The 20,250-nt window shown below is 40.4% G+C and overlaps 1 protein-coding gene across 11 annotated transcripts in view; it reads right to left on the reverse strand.

Moving 5' to 3' along the window:
- Positions 1 to 20,250, reverse strand: part of LOC109145069 — a 301,323-nt gene that overhangs the window by 166,310 nt on the left and 114,763 nt on the right. Inside the window, exon 1 of one of the 11 annotated variants that reach the window (XR_005601587.1) lies at positions 4,828 to 5,024. The exons of the other annotated variants lie outside the window; for them this stretch is intronic. The gene's annotated coding sequence lies outside the window, so the exon portion shown is untranslated. Of the gene's footprint in view, positions 1 to 4,827; positions 5,025 to 20,250 lie in introns of those variants that run through there. 11 annotated transcript variants of the gene reach the window in all.

Below are 20,250 nucleotides of genomic sequence, written 5' to 3' on the forward strand. Positions count from 1 at the left end.
GTAATAAAAGATTCAACACAGTAGCTAAAATTAGGTACAAAAACCTCCATATCTGTACATCACTCATGCAAGTACATTCTCATGAAAATATGTTTTCATGCCATTTATTTCTTATTCCTACATTTATAATTCATTTTTATGCAGCAATATTATACATTATACAGTTTTCTCAATTACATCGTGTGCATTTGTGTGTGCATGTGTATAACCTTGAAAGAAAAATCAACCTAAGCAGGCATTCCTGTCTGAAATCAGAAAGTTTTAAAGTGCATGTCCGTAACACTGAACCATGCAGCATGAACTGAAGACACTAAGGCCTGGCAAATTTGTGGCATCCAAGCATTCAACCCTGTGAACAGCATTAGAGATTCTTCCAATGCTCAGAAAGTCAAACAAAAGCTGACTTTTGCAAAACATTCTGAAAGTCCTGAGAAGGATAAAAGACATTTTGTCAGTGATAAACTTTTGTTATATCTAAGAGTGCTAAGTGCACCTTCACTTTTTTTAATGGTATTTCTTCCACACATGCTGGAAACAAGTCCAGAATAACTGCACAGGGCTCAGAGAGCTTTGTCTTTGCAGACTTCTGGTGGTTCTGTTTACACCTGGAGCAGACACAGCATCTACAAACACAAATTACAAACTTCTCTAATTCCATGTGATTAAACATAATTTGCTGCATTCAGTTACCTTGCTCAGGAATGTACAGTGCATGAAACTAGTGATGGAGAAAAGTCCACTGAACTTCATAACTGGAAAGTCCTACCTTCAAAATGCACAGCCTCATGTTTTCTAACTTAAATAATTAAAACTGCAAAAACAAAAGATACCTGTGGAAGCCCCTGACGGATGGAAATTGCACTAGTTTGGACCCCTCTGGCAGTGACAGAAAAAATGAAAATCCTAATTTGATTGATTAATCGAATGTAGCATCATAAAAAAACATTGCTCAGATCCTTAACTTTAGCAACTGGATCATTTTTTGAGGACCATGATGAAGTCATGAGCTTCCCCAGCTCAATTAGGCAGGCTCGTGATTTGAAGACTTACATATGAAGCAAAGTATGGTCTGTAAATGTTCATGACTCACTCCTCATGTACTTTATGTTGACTGCAAAGAACATTTCAAAGCCCAGCTGTCACCACTACCTATGATAACTTCTTCAAACACGGAGACACACACCTTGAAATCTGCTGACAGCTGGAGTGAACAAAGAAAGACAGAAGTTTCAGACAGCTCTAGAAAAAAACCCTTGAAATGTATGCTTTGTTGCTCAAGAGTTTAACAAAAAAAAAAAAAAAAAAAAAAAGATGGGCCTCAAAACAGAGATGAGTTCTTTAATGAGCAGACCTTGAGGTTCCTTCTCAAGCTTGGGTGCACTGAAACCAAAGGGCATCTGGATTTCTTGAACTGGCTCTTAATTGAGACAGCACACTACAGGTATTTGCCTCATTTTTCTGCAAGTGAACATGCACACACAAATCAACCATATTACATTCCCTTTATCATAATCTCTGCAAAAGAAGAATTTTGTTATTTTTAACATATTCAAAACAATACCATCTTTATTGAAGATTGAAGATGGCCAGATAGAATGATTGCTTTATTTTTTTTATGCAACCATGTGCCTGTATTTCATGAGGACCTAACTGAATAATTAAATCAAGATACATGGCTGAGATACTGAAGAGTAAATTGCTTTCTCTGTGTAAGTTATACTCTCCAAGCCACCAATAGCATGTATCTTTTAATACTTTAATCCATAAGGGGAAAAAACTTCAGAATACTCACAGAAGCTCAATCCTTCTTTTCAAAAGCCTGCCAAAGTCATCTGAAACACATATGCCAAACATATATAGCAAAGAAAAACGCTGGGCCTTCGTAGCATTTGGGAAAACATGAGGGAAGAGAGGAGGAGTCAAACCAATCAAATAAAACACAACGGAATAAATCGGGCCGCTTAAATACATATGTCCATACATCTTCCTCCACAGGATCTTCCTAGAAAATGTTCACCCGAGACCGTGTGTACGCACACATGGGTGTGCACCTGGGAAGGCATGGGATACAGCCCTGCCTAAACAGACCCAGCCATCGATCACACCATTAGCCAGGCAAGATGGCGAAATTCCCCTTTTTCCCTGTTTTTAATGCAAGGAAATCGTAGAAAGTAAGGATTCTGCCCACCCCAGGCCTGCAGCTGACAGGCAGCCTTCTGTTAGGGTTATGTGGAATGGCTTCACACATGATGGAGACGGGAGTGCCTGCACAGGGGAACCTCCACCATGGCCCCTCTGCCTTGGCACCACATTTGACAGGGCATGCAGGGCTGCACACGAAGGGTCAGTCAGAGCCAGGCACATGCCAGGGTGCACCAAATCAGTTCAAATGCCCAAGAGAAGCAACTTCAGATGCAGAAAGTCAGCAAATGCCAATTGCTTTTTAACACAACACTTGCAGAAACACCCACGTGCACACACGGACACACACACACACACACAAGGGGGGAGAAGGGGAGGTGCAGAGCACCATCTCTGCTTTAAAACACTGTGAACTAGAGTAAGTTACAGATCAACTGATTGTGAGGTTTTCCTGGAAATGTAAATATACTTCTAAAAAAATCCATCTTGATGTTCTTCCCTCCTCCAAAAAGTGCTATGCCTGCCCCCACAACCAGAAGGTTTCCCGAAAGATTACTTTTCCAATCATCACTACCACTAACGATCTTTTGACTGCTATTTTAACCGATTAAATCATATCACTTAGTCAACACAATGTTGATATGACCTAGAGTTTGGCTGCATTTATTCCAAGGATATTATCAGAGAAGTGAAAAATTGAGCCTTAGAACCTTAGAAAAATAATGAATACTTACTTATACCTATTTCAAGACTGTCCAGTGCAGTCACAGCTTCGTTTTGTGGGGGCAGGGAGGGAGGTTTTGGGGCTTGCTTTCTTAATAAAGACCATAAATAATGTGACCCACAGGGACCTCAGGAGAGAAGATAGTCTGAATCCCCTGTCCCAGCTCACCATCAAGAAACACAGTAGGGTAGAAGGCAAACCCTACAACTGGGTCACATCAATACAAAGCCCACACATGCCATGACAGTCACCCCCAGTGCCCTATTTCATACTGTGACCCCTATCATCCCCCACTGGTATGGAACAGGGAGAGGAACAGCAGCAGCAGGAATCCCTTCATCCCCCATTACAGAGAAAAAGTAGCATCAAGATAACATTGTTTTGCCATCTCCCATAAGAGCAAAGAATCGTACACAGAATCACACACAGAATATGCTGAGTTGGAAGGGACCCACAAGCATCGTTGAGTCCAACTCCAGACCCTGCACAGCACCATCCCAAAGAGTCAGAGCATGTGCCTGAGAGCATTGTCCAATCACTTCTTGATCTCTGGTAGGCTTGGTGCTGTGACCACTCCCCTGGCCTGTTAGGTATGCCCTTGGCTCAGAGCACAGCATAAAACCAGGGGTCAGGATGAGTGAGATAGCTCAAGGGCCCACAAGGATGTGCCTGTGTAGGGGCTGCCCCAGGCAAAGTGCCAAGAAAACAGGGCTGCAAGAAACTCCTCTCCTGGGCCATAGCTGGGGGACCTAGTCTAGGGCTCAGTGCAAAGTTCAGGTTAGAGATAGAGCCAGGCTGAGAGAAAAATGCAAGTGTGGGGGCTCAAGTGATTCACAGCTGCAGGACCTCTCTCCCACTGAACTCATCTGCATGCAGGTGAGATGAAAGCTGTAATCTGCCCCTCACAGCTGCCACTGTAGGCTGTAAATACCTTCAGGCAGACATCATAAACTTCATTACACCTGGCTAGCCTCAGGTTTTTAGTACAGCATCCCAAAACATTACTTGCTCCTGCTCCTCACTTTCAAAGGGGAAAATACATATATATATTCCAACAACATTTCATAACTTCCAGAAATGCATTCCTGCAGACGTGCTGTACCCTAATCTAGCCTTTCAAAGCTGCTGAGAGAGCTGAGGCAGGCACCCAGGGGCCCTGCCTGCCAGACTACCCCCCTGGGGCTCTCTCCCCACCCTGCTCTGGGGCCTCTATATCCCGTGGTCAGCATTGCTCTGTCCCACTTGCTCAACTCCACTGCTGCAGGAAGAGCTCTGTTTCTCCTGGGCTTCTTCATGGGAAGCTTATGGCTAAAAGGAAGGCATGCATGCCCAGCTGCTCACTCTTCTTAGGCCTGTTATGCAGTTATAATAAGGACATACCTTGGGTTACTGCCACTTCATTGCTGGTCACAGCCCTGAATTGCTATTCCAACCTCTTTGGCTGGATTAACAAAAACTTTGCATTACGTAGCTTTTCATCAGAATCAACTTAAAATGGAAAAAGGTGCTCTATTTTCCTCTTTTTTTTCTTGATAGGGAGGTTGTTTTTTTTTAAATAAATCTACAATATGCATAGAAACACACACATTCTTTTGAAAATTAACTGTAAAGCTGGTCATTAACTGTAAAACAATCCTGACATCTAAAATTTTGCTTAAATTTTAAAAAGACTGAAAAAAATATTTTAAATATATCTCCACATGAAAGCTAACCAAGAGTAGTAAGTAACCAAGTCACTAAATCCAGCAGAATAGAAATCTGTGAGTAGAACTCAGGAGATTGCTCCTTTCAAATTAAAAACTAGCACTTCCATGTTTGGGGAAGAGTTGCACACCTCCACAACTTGCCAGCTAAATGTCTGTTGTGGTATTAGCTCTGTTTTTACATTTTTTATATCCTAGGTATAATGTGAATAACAACTATCTATGAACATGGGGTTAATAAAGGAAATAATATTTTACCTTTGCTGATGACAGCAAAAGACATCCAACAATGTCTGCACTCTTAAATCTTTATGCACTCTTAAATGCCTTATTCTATCAAATTGTAGTTCAACCATGACTCTGAGCAGAGGCCAGTGAAGTATCCAGCTTCAAAGTGTTCAGAGAAGGGGCCTTGTAAATAATATACATAATTTTATCTTTTGCATTCATTTTTAACCCTGAAAGAAAATGCAAGCAAAAAATTAATTATTAAAATAATCTATTGCATTCTTGCAGTTTTCATTCTTTAAAAAAATATTAATTATGTGCACCAAGGAATATAAGGAGCATAGAAACAAAACTACAGTGCATCAGCTTGCAGGTTTCCAGACGTTATCAGTGGTCAGATTTCAAAAAGGAAACAGCTTCCTCTGTTTCCACAGCTTCCATTTAGCTATAAACTTTCCTTCTAAAAGTAATTTATTCTGGCAACAATTAGTCCATTACACACAGCCCTCAAAAAAAATTAGCAACTACTCAGAAGTAAGCTAAAATGATGAGCTTAATTGCAACTCATTTGGGGGAGAAGAATAAATCTGGCTTATCTTCAACTATCATTCTTTTAAAAGATAAAGTATAAAAATCCTTAAAATGTTGTGAACTCAGGAAGAGACCATCAGTTTCAGAAGAAATAATAACGTTTGTGTAAAAGCTTTTACCATAGCCAACCTAATACACAGAGTAGGATTCAACAACACACAATTAGGAATATACATTTTGACACTTTTAAGGAAGCTGCCCTGCATAACTCAAAACTTCTTATCCAATGTTTATTCAGTAGATCATTTATGTATAATATTTGATATCAAATATTCAGTAAAGTCTCAGGATACTAAGACTCCAGCCTTGGGCACTGTAAACTTAAAAACTAAGTAAATTTAATTTTCTTCCCATTGAAAACCATGACAATTGAAGCAAATTCTCTACAGTGCCTCTTGCAATACTTAACATACCAAATTCTTCTTAACCTATGTCATCCTGAATCTCACCTTCTGCCATAAGTTACATAGCTAGAATAGAAATTGCCAGAGATAAAATCTTGCAGCCTTCATCTGCCAAGAGCTTTGTAACTTCTAAGACTGGACCAGACACTGTATTATTACCAAAAGGGACACTATTTCAATCTTTATTATTTTTCAGCAGAAAAACAGTTAAAATAGAATACCAAATACTAAATACCAAGCATTTCTGTCCCAGAATTCAACACTACACAGATGAAAGGGACAGTTTAAGCTCCTCTGACCCGTAGCAAAAGAAATCAAGCCTTGCATTCAGATCATGCTTGGAAATTTTCTCTGGTATTATTACAACAATATATTTCTGTGTAACTCCTTTCCCAGCTCTGGCTGGTATTTTCTGACAGGAATCTCACCCATCAGAAAAAAAAACTCATCAGCTGAAAAAAATGTTTTATGAAAACATAACAGATTCAAAGAGATTATGAGGAAACACATACCCTAAATGCTCTGATTCCCACTGGTTTTCCTGGCTCTCCAAAGCAGGCTGGGGCATGGCCTGGGCAGAACACAGCTGAGGGGATTTAGAGGCAGCTACCACCAGTTTGCAAGAAGCAATGTCCTTCAGACATGGACCACGTGCCAAGCAGTTTGTTTCATCAAAGGTGGCCTGGGCAGCAGCAGCAGTACAGCAGGCATCCATCTTTCTGTGGTGCACCAAAACCTCCAATGCCCACAAATGGAGGGGTGGAGAAGTGTTTGCAGTTCTGCATGGAGCAGGTTAGAAGTCAGCGTTGGACATGACTTGCTTTTTGAGTGGGCAATGACTCAGCTCCAGCACTGCCAGCAGGTGCATGAGCCCGGCACTGCCTCTGAGCTGTGGTACAGTCGCACTTTGGGGACCTGAGCTGGTATTTCTATCTTACACTACATAAAAACACTGATTTGCTCCAAGATGGCTCAGCCAGCTCTGAAGCAAGGTGGTCCTGGAGACACAGGTCCTAAACTCTCCATAAACCCTTCCTTGCAAAAAAAGGAAAAGCTATTCCAACCACCAAGGCAGGAACAGCCAGTTCCGATGCTTTTGCTTATCGGTCAGTGGTTTAGGGAGCAAAGGAAGATAAAGATACAAGGAGGGGGATGGAGGGGGGAAAGAGGTTTTTTTAGCAGGCCCAGTGTTAGGTCATCCTGAGTTCAGATTTCAAAAAAAAATCATGATGGCACGTTGCCAAGATGACCAATATTTCTGAAGGAGTTGCTTTTGAAATTATTCTAATAAAACAGACTTAAAAGCATGTCTATATTCAGTATTGGTGCCGGCTCTTGATATTAAAACCTTATCTCTCCTCCTCCCTTCCTGACCCACCATTAAATACAATTAACTCCACTTTCTTTCCAATGCCTTCTGCTTTCTTGGCAAAGACCAGGCTGCAAAGCCTATCAGAAAGCAGAGAATGGAGGCAGGAAGGATGAAACACAGTGGGAGAGCTGTGCCCAAAGCTGATGATCTGAACACAATTTAGCTTACAGTTAATTCTCAGCAGGATTTTTGTAATGTCCTTTATCACCTATGAAGCCATTTCCTCATTATTCATTATCATTACACATAGCAAGACAAGGAAAGATGTTTCTGCACAAAATGGAAAACCATTAGCATAGAATCACAAATCACAAAGGCTCAATGAATTTTAGAAAAGTAACCAATTCTTGCTTCTGTTCACTAGGGAAAAGTAGTAATACTACATCCCACTGAGGTATCTCTAGCAAAACCCCTGAACATTCTGTGCAAAAGTCCTCTGGACTTGTCAGAGCTCCTCTCAGAGGGAAATCAAGAAGTCCCATCCAGTCTGCACCCTCCAGTTCTCACTCTTGTGTCACACAGAGCACATGTTTATGCTGTTTGCCCTGTTACATTTTAATACGGGAAAGTCATCTACAAAGAATAAGACAAAACAGTGTAATACACATTTCAACTTCGCTCCTTCCTGGAATCCACTGCTAATGCATTTCAGCCGCAAAGTGTACCAAAAACATTTAGCTTATTGGTATTTTTTCAAGTCATGTATAGTAGAACGATTCTTAGTCAAGAGTCATAAAGATCTTCTATAGCACTCATTTCTACTAATGCATGAGGGAAAACTTGTTTTCACCATCACAGACAAGAAATCTGCCTCAGTAGATAAAGACAACTAACTCATGAAGCCAAGAGTCAAAAATATTTCAGAGGCAACCACAGGTCAACATGACATTTCCTTTATCTGATCTTGGATTGTGCTTGCACATGGCAAAAGGAAAAACATGCTGATAACATTTGTGGTGTCTTAGTACTGAAATTGAGTTTGTGTGCACCTGTGAGAAAGCACAGGCAGATTGCAAACCATTACCTGCCTTTGGCAACTGAAGGAATTTACTTTTTCAGTGAATGGAAGTCTGAAAGGAACTACTTCCACAGAGAATACTAGAAGCTCACTAAGTCACAGGTATGCTGGAAAGGCAATATGCAAGAAATTAGGCTTTTTGTATTCCTACAAAATAACATTTTGAGCTTCGGGGACAAAGCCAAACTCCTGCATACTAATGTCAACACAAAGACAATTTACCTACACATACGTAACAACCTCATTGCAAAACCTGGCCATTAAACTTCGTCCCTTCTTCTAATCCCCTGTACTATGCACTTTTTGCAACTGACTGTTCCTTCTTATTTGACCTGTTTAACCTCACTGTTTAATCTTTCTACTCCCAGACCACTTTTGCTGCTCTCTCAGCTCACAGAGAGCTTCCATTAGAGCTCTCCTCAGCCTGGAGGAATGTTAATTGTTGTACAAATCACCCTGTAAAAGTGAGTATCATAAAAAAGAGCTGAGCAACAGAAACTCAACCACTAGTCCAACGCATTCAGCTCTGTTTCCGTCATTCAAAAAAAAATGAAGACAAGTCAAAACCAGAAGTTTTGTTTTCAGGTAGAAAAAAAGGAAAAATGTAACACAACTGTGAAAAAGCTGAACACAGAAAGAAAACTAAACTTCTTTGGAGATGAAATAGCACAATGCAAGTATGTAAGGAAACCACAAACAGAAATCTTGGCACAGATTAAACTCCAAAAGACAGATACGATTTTTTTTTTTAAAACTACAGCCTGTTCTAAGAGAGGAGGTTTATCTTTCCTTATTGTTCAATTAAGCATTTGCCCCAGCTCCTTCTCATATGTACACACTATGAAAAGACCCATTAGTTAAAAAAAAAAAAAAGAAAAAAGGGTAGCCCATTTTTATAGTATAGTTCTGGTAACTCCAACAGCCTATCATGAACTTCAATTAAACACACAGGTAAGTGGACAAGAACACACCTCTAGTCATACACTCACTGAACGAGCTGTGAGGACAAGCACTACCAGGAACAAGCCACCGAGTAGTCGGGGACAAGACAGCAATGTCAAGAGAACTGGTGGCGTCAGCAAACAACAGAGAGGCCCACCAAGGTTTCCACAGGAAAAAAACAAGAAGTATTAAGCAGTTTTGGGAGACCCAGTAGTTAGAGGCAAACCTTTTATAAACTCAGTTGGAAAAGCATACAGCACCAGATTACACGAGCCATTACACCAATCTGCCGCAACTGCAATGTTGTGGCCTCTTCACTGGGCTGAATCCTCAGCCTCTGCCTCCACTTCCTCCCACCACAAAAACCTCTCACTAAATGCTCTAGGACTTTGTGGCCTCTCTGCAGTCCAGCTAAAAGTATTCTGCTCTTCCATTTCTCTCCAGCTACAAGTACTGCACCAGATTTTTAGATTCTGAGTTTGAGGGAAAAACAAAAAAGGAGCTCCTATGCTAGATGGCAAATCTCCTGCGGCAATCCACAAGTTGGAACGGATCAGGGGGCCAGATCTGCAGCTCTGACCTGAGCATGAGGCTCTCACAAACACACTTGGGACATCAGCATCAGTGAAGAAGCAGAGGGTGAAAGAACATGCTACTACAGTGGCCTTTCCTATAATCTTATAATGAATGATGCCTCAGAGAGAAACAAATGTCTAGTCAGTGAAGGCACAATTTCCTAATTTCTTTCACTCTTAGAGAAGGCTTTATTTTCATAGTCTTTTTTAACTGCTTAATGGGAACCCAGTATATCTGCCATACTTCAATTTTCTACATTTCCGTTGATTACAACAGCACTTCCCTGCACAGAACACACTGCACACCCTATTCAGCAGCTGACATATTGGTATTTTGGTGGCTTCTGACAGAGCTTAACTTTCTCCCTTTCATTTGCTTCCTTTGAAGTCTTAAAAGGAATACATCTATCATCTTCTTACTAGAAATATAGAAAAGCCCTACAGGTAATAGGTTTACTACCAGCTATGGGTTTTCTAGCAAACACAATGCTATATGGTCAGAAGTGTGTTTCCTGCCCAGAAGCATGTGGGGCTATCAGAACTAACTCCACAGACCAATTCCCTCCCTTCATTGACAACTCACCCTGATACTGTTTTGCCCCCAGGGCATCAAAAACTGTATGAGCTTACGCTCCACAAAAGAAGCAAAAACTGTATGGACTTATCCTCCCCCAAAAAAATAATTTTTATCCTGCTACTGTTTCATCAATCACAGAGTGAGAGAATGCAGGTGTAAGTCTGTGCATGCAAGGGGCTTCAAATCTCCCTCTCTCACCCTGAGGACTTTTATTAGTGTTATAAAGTCAGAATCTCAGCTAGACTGTTTCTTTCATCACATCACTTGGAGACAATCAGTTGTACCCGATAACAAGCTGCCTAACTTCTCCTTTCAGAATCCCAGACTGTCCAGCCTAACCTTGAAGGGGGGAAAGTAAAATAAATGACTTCTCTCTTAGGGTTTGGCTTCAAACAGAAGGCAGAGAGTAGAAATGACTGGGAATTGATGTGTGGAGATGTGAAAACACTAAGAGAGGCATTTCAAACCTCTTCCCAGGTAACTTCATAAGAGACGATTTCAGACTTGAAAGCACTGCCTTGATTAAGGTACCACTACTAAAAAAAAAAAAAAAAAAAAAGTTAACTTCAATCAAATCAAGTGACTGTGGAAACCTCTTTTAAATACCACTGCCTGCAATCTCATAGAGTCCCAGGCAAAGTTCCCAAAGACTTCAATAAAACATTTGTCTGGGATAAGGAGTGCCAGATTTGGCCCACTTTAATACATTAAGTCTGTGGTAGGTGAAAAACTGAAACATGGAGCAGTTGTGAAACTACCCTCATAGCCAAGGAGATAAGAGAAAACAGCACTCATCCTTCCCCACAATGGGAACATGCAGAGGGTGGATGGGAAAGTTAAAAAGGAGGAGGGAGCAGGAATTTTAGGATAAAAATTATTTAATATCCTCCCAGTGTGGGCTGGAAAGGATTGTGTTATGCCTGTTAGAGAAATTGGCTGGAGTGGAAGGCTGAGAAAGTGTTCAAGGACGCGTTTGTGTGAGCGCGCTTGTGAGTGTGTTAAGGGTCAGGTCTGTGCAAGTTCACAAAGTTTAGTCAATTCTCCTGCCAACTCTTCCCAGCTTGAGACAAATACAGATAACCTCGGCTTAACCCAACTTCAAGCAAACCTTCACTTCTCACCCCCACCCTCAATTAGTAACTTTCAATCCAAAGTGCCTAAAAATAAACTGTGAAATCACCTCAGTTACAGCTCTAGTAATGCACTTTTCCATAAACTTCTCCATGTCACTGAACTGATTCAAATACCATTTGCTAAAAGACAAATAAATGTACGGGAGGGGTGCTGTGGCTTGACTTCCCAGGTTTTTACCCCTGCAGAACAGTTTTTCTACCCCCACAGCAAACAAGGCTGCATTAGTGTTACCTGCTGCTGCTTTTAAGATATGCAATGCTAAAATAGCTGGTTGGATTGCTTTTCAAACAAGACGGGTTTCTTGCACAGCAAAACACTGTTATTCAATACATGCATTTCATAATAATTTCAGGACCTTTTTTTTTCTCCCTGTCCCCCAGCTGGGAACATCCATGCTCAAGGCAAACTCCAGCATCAAGACCACCCAGATTCATCTTCATCTCTCAACTGTCTGCCTCTGCTGCACCGAGATAAAAATCTAGACAGAGCCTTTATTATTATTTTATCCAGAACTTGTCTAAACCTTCACCTGCAAAACACTGACTCACTCTGTCTTTAACCACCTGAAGAACGCAAAGGAAGATAAATTAACTCATGGGCATAGAAACTCAACAGGCAACAGCATAAACTTGCAAATCAAACAGTGAAAGTCAGAGCAACAACAGAAGTTTTTCAAACAGATGAAAACTCAAGTCCTAAAAATAGAAGTCAGGGAAGCATGGCTGATCTGTTCCTTTTGCCATAGTTCTATTTTATCATCAGATCATAGCTAATAATATTTAATTTGTGTCTCATCAATCCCAAATTAATAGCTTTGAATACTAAATAATCACCACCACACACAATTTTAGGCAAGAGTTTCCTAAGAAAACAAGATATTGGCAAATAGACAACTCTTTTCACCTCAAGTCTTTTTAGAGAGGAAAGCTGATATAAGCTACAACATTCCAAGTTCGGGTAAAAAGCTGGTGGATCACTAAGTTACCACTTAAAGCTTATCAAATGAACTTTAACGCTACAGCATGTTTGATTTTTCCCTCTTGCCCACCTCATCAGCCCCCATTGCCAAAGCTCAGTGACAAATTGCAACATCTCTGCTTTGAGTGTAATTGCATTGGTCAGAGTCACAAAAGATTCTGTAGAGTGCTAGGAAACAGGAAGCAAAAACCGCTGCCTTTCATTTTGAGAATTAGTATTCTGTGTCTGGAAAAGCCTCCTGCCTGAGACTATTAGCAGGTCACATCTCAATGCCCACCTTGCTCAGTGGAATACCTTAGTAGTGGTGGCAACATACAAAGCTTTCCTGCTGCAAAGGAAGCCAACAGTGCTGTCCCACTAAAAGACAGTGTCAGGCATTTGAAAAGACAGAGGAACCTCTGAAAAATAGGTATTAAAAACCTTAACGCGACCCTTTAGATTACAGGAAAACCTTCACCCATCATTTTGACACTTCACACATCAGTATGATAAGATTATCATACCAGAATGAGCATGCTACATTAGCACAATGGAAGAAAATGAACCATTTTCTTCCAGACCTCACATGTCAGTGAAATTTAGCAAATATTTACCATGTTTTGGATGTTCTAGGAGTCAAAATGTTTAAACTTCCACCATAAATTATAACATAGTATCAAAAGGCTAAGGTAAGTACCATGACTGCATAAAATATTTCTATAGGTGTATTACCAAAACCACTTTTGCTGAATTGTCATCAAATGGGGAATTTATACCTGCAGTCCCTGTTCCCAATTTGAGTAAGAGGGCAGCTGCTCCATTCTGTGATTATCCCAGTGCCCCAGATTCAGGGGAAAGCCAAACAAAACACATTCAGGAGGGCAAGTCAGGAATTCTCTGGCTTTGTCCTCAGCAGTAGAAATGTAATTTTCTTCTGTGTTGTTTGGATTATCATGAGGGGTCAGCACTTAAAAATTCACTGTAAACCATGTTACAAAGAGGCAATTATGGTAATAAGGGAGTATAATAAACTTTGCAGTTTACCCACTGTTATCCACACTTAATTTACTTTACAGGTAGAGTTAAGTGCTTCGTATCAACACTGTTTTTTCAAGCAGATAACCAATACATGATTCTTAATTTGTGGCACTTTGGGGAGGGGGTGAGAGGAAGGGAAAGACAGACAAGGCACTGTTCACTGTCATGCTTTCTCAGTCAATGCTTTTCACCTCTGCAACCAAGTCTTCTGCAGAAAATGGATATGGCTGAAAGTGTTTGGAATAACAACACCTCCATTTGTAAATGACAAATGCTGATTTCTTTCAACAGGAAGGAGACATACTTCTACCACCATTTTCTCCAGGAAGTAAGTCCTCAGCTGCACCAGGCAAAGCAATGGTAAGTACTTAGCATATTCTCGCTTGCAACATAGAATGAGTCGACAAATGCACAATAGGACCTAATGTAACCCTGAATCCAAAGCAAACAATTCAGGAAAAGGTGAATATTTTTTTCTCCCCAGTAGCTACATACTTTGACTCTGTTTGTTTTCTATATGTGCTGTCCTTGCGTTTATGATTTTGCATTTTGGGAGGAGAAAATACAACAGTGTTCAAAATTATTCTCTGCAACTATTCATTATGATTCCAGGAATAAACAAACATTTTCAACTGATTAGAAAACCTCAGTGAAACCAACTTATCATTTCATTAATTCTTCATTCAGTTAAAGTAAACAAATAGGCTTCATGTGAGGTTAGCTCCAGGGTTTATTCAAGTCACATCTGACATTAATGTTTTAACCAAACCCATTATGCAGTGATTTTCATGGCCTTCCTCAGGGAAAAAAAAAAAAAAAAAAAAAAGGACAACCTCAAAAGATTTGGGAAAGGCAGACTTTGTGTTTTCACAGTCCTGGGAAAAACTTGGGGTTGTCCCACACTGCAGTTAGAAGAAAAAAAAAAACAAAACAAAACACTCCCTCTAGGAGTGATGCAGGATTCCCAGACCTCGCCTGAGCAAAGAGAGCAAGTCCAGATGGCACCCAGATTTGCTGCTATTTCACAGGGCCTAGCTAAGCCCAAACCCGGGAAAAATACGGCAGGCCTGCTCCATACAGACTGCAGTCCTGGGCTACGTGCTGCTCTATGAGCTGTTCCTCATAGAGTCAAGGTGATCAAAGACCTGTTACCCCACAAAAAACCCAGTACATTTATCGCTAAAGGTATTACCCTACGGAAGAAATTATTAGTTTGAGAAAGTGGGGAGAAAGCAAATACACTGCAATTATAAAATCTTACAGTGAAAAGTAATATTTTCACAAACTGCTTCAGCGAGTAGAAAGACAGGTTTTCAGGAATTTTAGATTTTTCACCAGAAGTGCTTAGAGCCCAAACAAAAAAAGCACTGTTCTGCAAGGGCAGGAAAAAAGCCATTATGCAGAAGCAGTTGAATTCCTTAATCCAAGCTGCCTGACAGGGTAAAGGTAAGCCAGCAGGTAAAATGATTAAGTACATTGCTTGAAAATATTACTTCTTAATAAAACCAAAATAATTTTCAGTGGAGAATTTTAATACTGAATATATACATATATACATACACACACACATATATATATATATTTATATAAAGATTTAAAACTATATCAGCATAAGCTTCCTGCCCAAAACAAGAACAAGCTTTAGTGGAAACATTCCTTCAAAGCCATCATCTTTTCACCATGTGTTGTCCAGGGCTTATCACAATTGCAACACAGTGAAAAACCTTCTATAACACACAATTTCTATTCCATTTCATACTTGTCATAAACTTTATGAAAAAAAAAAGATTGCTCTTATCTGTGTTTTCTCTATTGGGTCCAACTTCTTTGCAGTCCACCAAAAACACTGCAATAATGTCTTTTGCTACACTGCTCTAAAGGCTAATTTCTCATAGCAGAAATAGAAACAGTAGTGTGGAAAATCCATAGGACACAGTAGCTTCCTTCCCAGTGTACAAATGGTGAAAACAAACAGGAAATAGAGATTAAAATAGGATGAGCAGAAATAGACTTCTGACTCTTAACAGAAAAAAAAGCTTATTTGTAAGCAATGCTTTTCACAAAATACATGGTTTTTATGTAAATGTTCTTTTTTTTTTTATATATATATATATTAAGTAACAGTATTTTAACCAGAACCCAAAATGTTTGCATTTAGTCTCAGCCCATTCTTTTTCACAGCCTGGGCTCCACTCTATTATGTTAGATCTTCATACTTCCCATTTCCCTTATGGGGGGATGAAACATTTCACTGCAGGTGTATTCTGAACAGCGTCCAAACCTACAGGGAAAGAGGGAGCTACACTCCTGTGGGACACAGCCGCAGCAATCTGCAAACCTGAGTTTGCAAATATACTGCAGAGTTTAGACAACAATGTAACACAACACTACAAACAATGTCAAGTTAGAGACATTTGAACGCTGAATTCCCCAAGGGAATTTCCTGCAGGTCAATCAAAACACACCCTGATATGGTGGGGAACACGCAGCAGCCCTTCACCTTCTTGTCTTTCAGTCATTTCTTTCTCATGATGCCAGGGTGTCACCTTTGGCTTTGTCCTCTGCCTGCCTCCATACACCTACAACTGACCTAAAATCCTGCCTGCTTTAGCATTTTAGTGCCTCCCCTTCCTGTTCTATTCATAAAACCAAAACACTCAACCCAGTCCCTCATTATTGTTGCTGAGATGCGAGATAATCTCTTCCCTTCTGGCTGTGACAGAAGTAATCTTGTCCCCTGAAATCCATTCAAAATGCAAAATTCATTTTTTCTGGATTACTGCCTCAAGCACATTCCCCCTATTTCATCCTGCCAGTCCTCCTACTGGCTCCCCCTTTTTCTACTACATTAAGCACAAATTGCTTGCCTTCATCTTAAGGGTTGTTCTTAGATGATGACAACTGACGCAACTGCCCTACACATTCACTTAAAACCCAGGTAACGAAACCTAATTGTAGTTACATACAAAATCTCTTGCATAAGGAGTAGATAGCACTCAAAGCCTTGCACTTTAATAACCAACATAGTAGTGTACAGCTTCTCACAACAAAACCTCTGGCACACAGATGAGGTGCTCTCCTCTCTTTGCAGGTTGAGCCCAGTGCGGGCTTTTAAAACAGCTGAACTTCTGAACCATTTTACAATGGGCTTCCATTTTACTGGGCTTCCAACAGAGACATTCTGGTGTGTGGGAAGTGCTGGGGCATCTTCTTGGCAACAACCGCACCCACAGGAAACCTCACCAAAAACGGCATGGTGGTATTTCAATTCCTTTCTCCCCCTCAGAGCGAGTTCACTCAGAAAAGACTTTTAACTCCTGTGATACATTGTCTCATTTTATCAAGCTGGTACAATTTCAAAGAGGTAGTTCAGGCTCCATGAGACACACTTCGCTACCTGACAGTGCATGTATTTCTTTCCACAATAAGAAGGGTCCACTGCTTGTAGGTATTTAAACCTGCAATTTTTGCAACCATCCCCTAAATCCTCTGCACCTAATGGCCAAAATAAGGGGAAGAAGAGTTCAGAGGGACAACTTGTAATTTCAGTTAATCTCCAAACTAGGGAACTGAGACCAAATTGATTTTCAGGTCCTGCACGTCTACCACACCCGCAATCCAACCCTCTGGCTGGTCAACCTCCAGGAACACATCAGCTCCCCAAACCTTAGACCTGCCTGACCCGGTGTGAATGGAAAGGAAATCCAAAGTGCTCAGATCAAAAGACAATGGAGGCATGTTCTAACATAGTTTCCACAGATCATTTTAGGAGGTGGCATAGTATCTCTGGAAAAGTCCGACAACTGTATAAGCTAACACTTAAGTTAACATTATTAAATGGGTTCAAAAAAAATCCCGAACAACTAATGGTCCTTTATTACGTACTTGAAGGAAAGCTGAAAGATAAATAACAAAGGAAAAAGAAATCTCCAAGCAAACATATGAATGTATAGACTGTGCACCAAAGAAAAGCTTCCACCCAGGAACCATTTTAGAAGCAGCATCACACATCTCACCAGCAGACTAATTTTCACATGCTGAGACAGTGGTAAAACACTTCTACATGGAACTTTAGAAAAAGAACCCCTCTTTTGTTAAGGATAGTGGGTAATTGGAATAGTTTACCAAGGATGACTGGCAAATTGCTGTTACTGAAGGTTTCTAAGAACAGTTTCTAAGTCAGTCATCTGTCAGGAATGATACAAGGCTGTTTCAAGCTCAGGTACAGAGAAGGACATGTTAGCCTGTTTTTCATGACCCAATGCAGCACTTGAAATTTTTGTCAATGTGCACCAAAAGCTAGGGAAGTCTTAGACTCCCCAACATAAAAACAAGATGATAGAAAATGTTGAAATCACTGGATCAGCACGCATTCACATGCCTGCCCAGTCTGGGTGCACTTTGCAAAGCATAGTGGGGATTTTGGTACTGTTACCTCCTGCTCCAGTAGAGCTCCAGTTTCCTCCTCTGAACCTTCTCAGACCTGTGGTATACACCTTGTATCCTTCTGCCCTACTAGGATCCAAGATGCTCTCAAGGTCAGGCAGGCTGCTTACTTTGTTCAAAAGTAAAGAAATGTGCTCTCAAAAGAGAACATCTTCAGGTTCTCCCTGTGCATTTCCTGCCCGTTGGAATAATGGTATAGGAAACAAGTTGCTATCTTACCTGCCTCTCCTTCCTGCCAAGTATGCCATGAGATCCAAGTGGTAGTCCTATCTTTTCTTTCTAGGTCCTGAATGCACTGCAGCCCAGTATAAACCAAAGATTACATTCTGTTTTCATCAAATGCTGTATCAGGATATGTGATGAGGGAAAATTTAAAAAAAAAAGGAACCAAAGTTAGCTTTTGAACCTCCAGACATGTTCTTACATCAAGGCTATTGCAAATGACCTTGCACTCAAATTACCCTTTTCCAACTTACTGCATCCCTGCTCCTTTTGTGTGTCCTGTTACCCAGAAGCTTTCAGGATTCACCAATGCTTCTGTGAAACTTCCAACCTGCAACATATTGTTCCTGTCTATAATTTACTCATCAGAGTTAGAAAAGCCAAAGCCGTTGAATATGGCAAGAGAAGGGAAGAGAACAAGAAAAACCACTACAGAAGTGCCAGCAGCACAAGGAAAACCAGGGGAAATGTGGGTCCTTCATGTGAAAAGGCCAAGGGACCTGGTGGCAAAGGACACGGATAAAGCTGAGGTACTTCACTGTTAAGACTTGTCTTCAGAAATCCCAGATCCTCGAGACCAATGGGAAAGTCTGGAGAAAGGAAGACTTACTGTTGGTGGAGAAGGATCTGGTTAGGATCAGACTTAAACTCTCCATGCTCGAGGCCTTGGGGCCTAACTGGATCTACCCAAAAGTGCTGAGAGAAATAGTCAATGCCATTTTGAGGATGCCCTCAATCTATGAAATGTCACAGCAACTGGCAGACTTTGTCTCAAAGACCAAAAGAAAACAAATGTCCCTTTGAGAAGGGCAAGAAGGACAATCCGAGCAACTAGAGATCAGCCAGTCCTCACTTTAATCCATAGGAAGGTGATGAAGCAAGTAATCCTGGAAACCATTTCAGAGGGATCTGAGCAAAATGGAGACTGAGGTGACAGGAATCTTACAAAGTTCAAAGAGAAATGACAAGTCCCACCTCTGCGCAGGAATAATTCCAGGCACCTCTATCATATGAGGGAGACCAAGAAAGCTGAGACTGCTCAGCGCGGAAAAAAGACAACTTGGGAGATCTTATCAGCAACCTCACACCAGTGGTAATGTGGGACAGGAAAGGAGGGCAGGCAGGAAGGTTGACACAAATCTCAAGACAATTCCAAGTAACCATTGGGGTATCTCCTACTAGAAGCACAAGAAAAGCATAAAGCTGTAGCATTTAGTACGAGGGGGTCTTCCATCAAAAATTAAAGCTGTCAGCTTATAATTAGAGAAACTAATGTATAACTGCAATGACTGTAAATAGAAATGTCATATATTAGATTTTATAAGATTAATTTTTTTCTAATCACACTTAATATGTGATTTATGAAGACAGCAATTACATTAATACAGCTAAACAGTGGTTTGTATCATTTTATACTGGCCTTGCTAAAGAATCAGATTCCTTTATCTCAACATTTCTACAAAATTGACTCCATGGAACCACATCCATCAGTAGGAAACAGACTGGAATGATGAAGAAAGCAAGCTGGTTTATAGCAGCGTGAAAAATTTACAGTTTAACTAAGATTACAGATTTCATGTGATATAAAGACAAAAAGTCCGCAAAGAATGCCAATAAACTAGTATCTTTTTTCTAACTCATCTCCCACATGAGCACAGAATAATCCCTAAAGAGGAATCTGGGGGTGAAGCACAGGACACTCATCTCAGGCAGTGGAAGAGTGTTTCCTACACACATTGTAGAGATATACAGTTCTTTGACAATACATAAGACTAGAGAACTTTTTTTTAGATAAATATCTCCTGCTGATTAAAACAAATGTTTTGATAAATCCAGGTGTTTATTCTAGCAGCAGGAAGGAGTGACAATGATAACATTTCCTCCTTACTCTCAGGCATAACAAATTTTTAAAAACTCCCATGTTCCACCACGAAAGACATTTGTCAGCATTTTCTTTCCATACACAAGAAAAGACTACACTAAACTGGCTGAAATAAATGAATGCATTTATGGTGGTATTCTCACGGGGACCAACAATGCACATGGTAAAATCAAGGATTTGATTTTACATTCTCTGTGATGATAAAACTCAAATAATACATCTAATCATGAAAAATGTCACAGAAAATATGACAACAGAGGAATCCCTTAGAAAAGCTATCTCAGTCCTTGATCTT

The sequence above is a fragment of the Corvus cornix genome, chromosome 2, assembly GCF_000738735.6.
Source record: "Corvus cornix cornix isolate S_Up_H32 chromosome 2, ASM73873v5, whole genome shotgun sequence".
Lineage (NCBI taxonomy): Eukaryota > Metazoa > Chordata > Aves > Passeriformes > Corvidae > Corvus > Corvus cornix.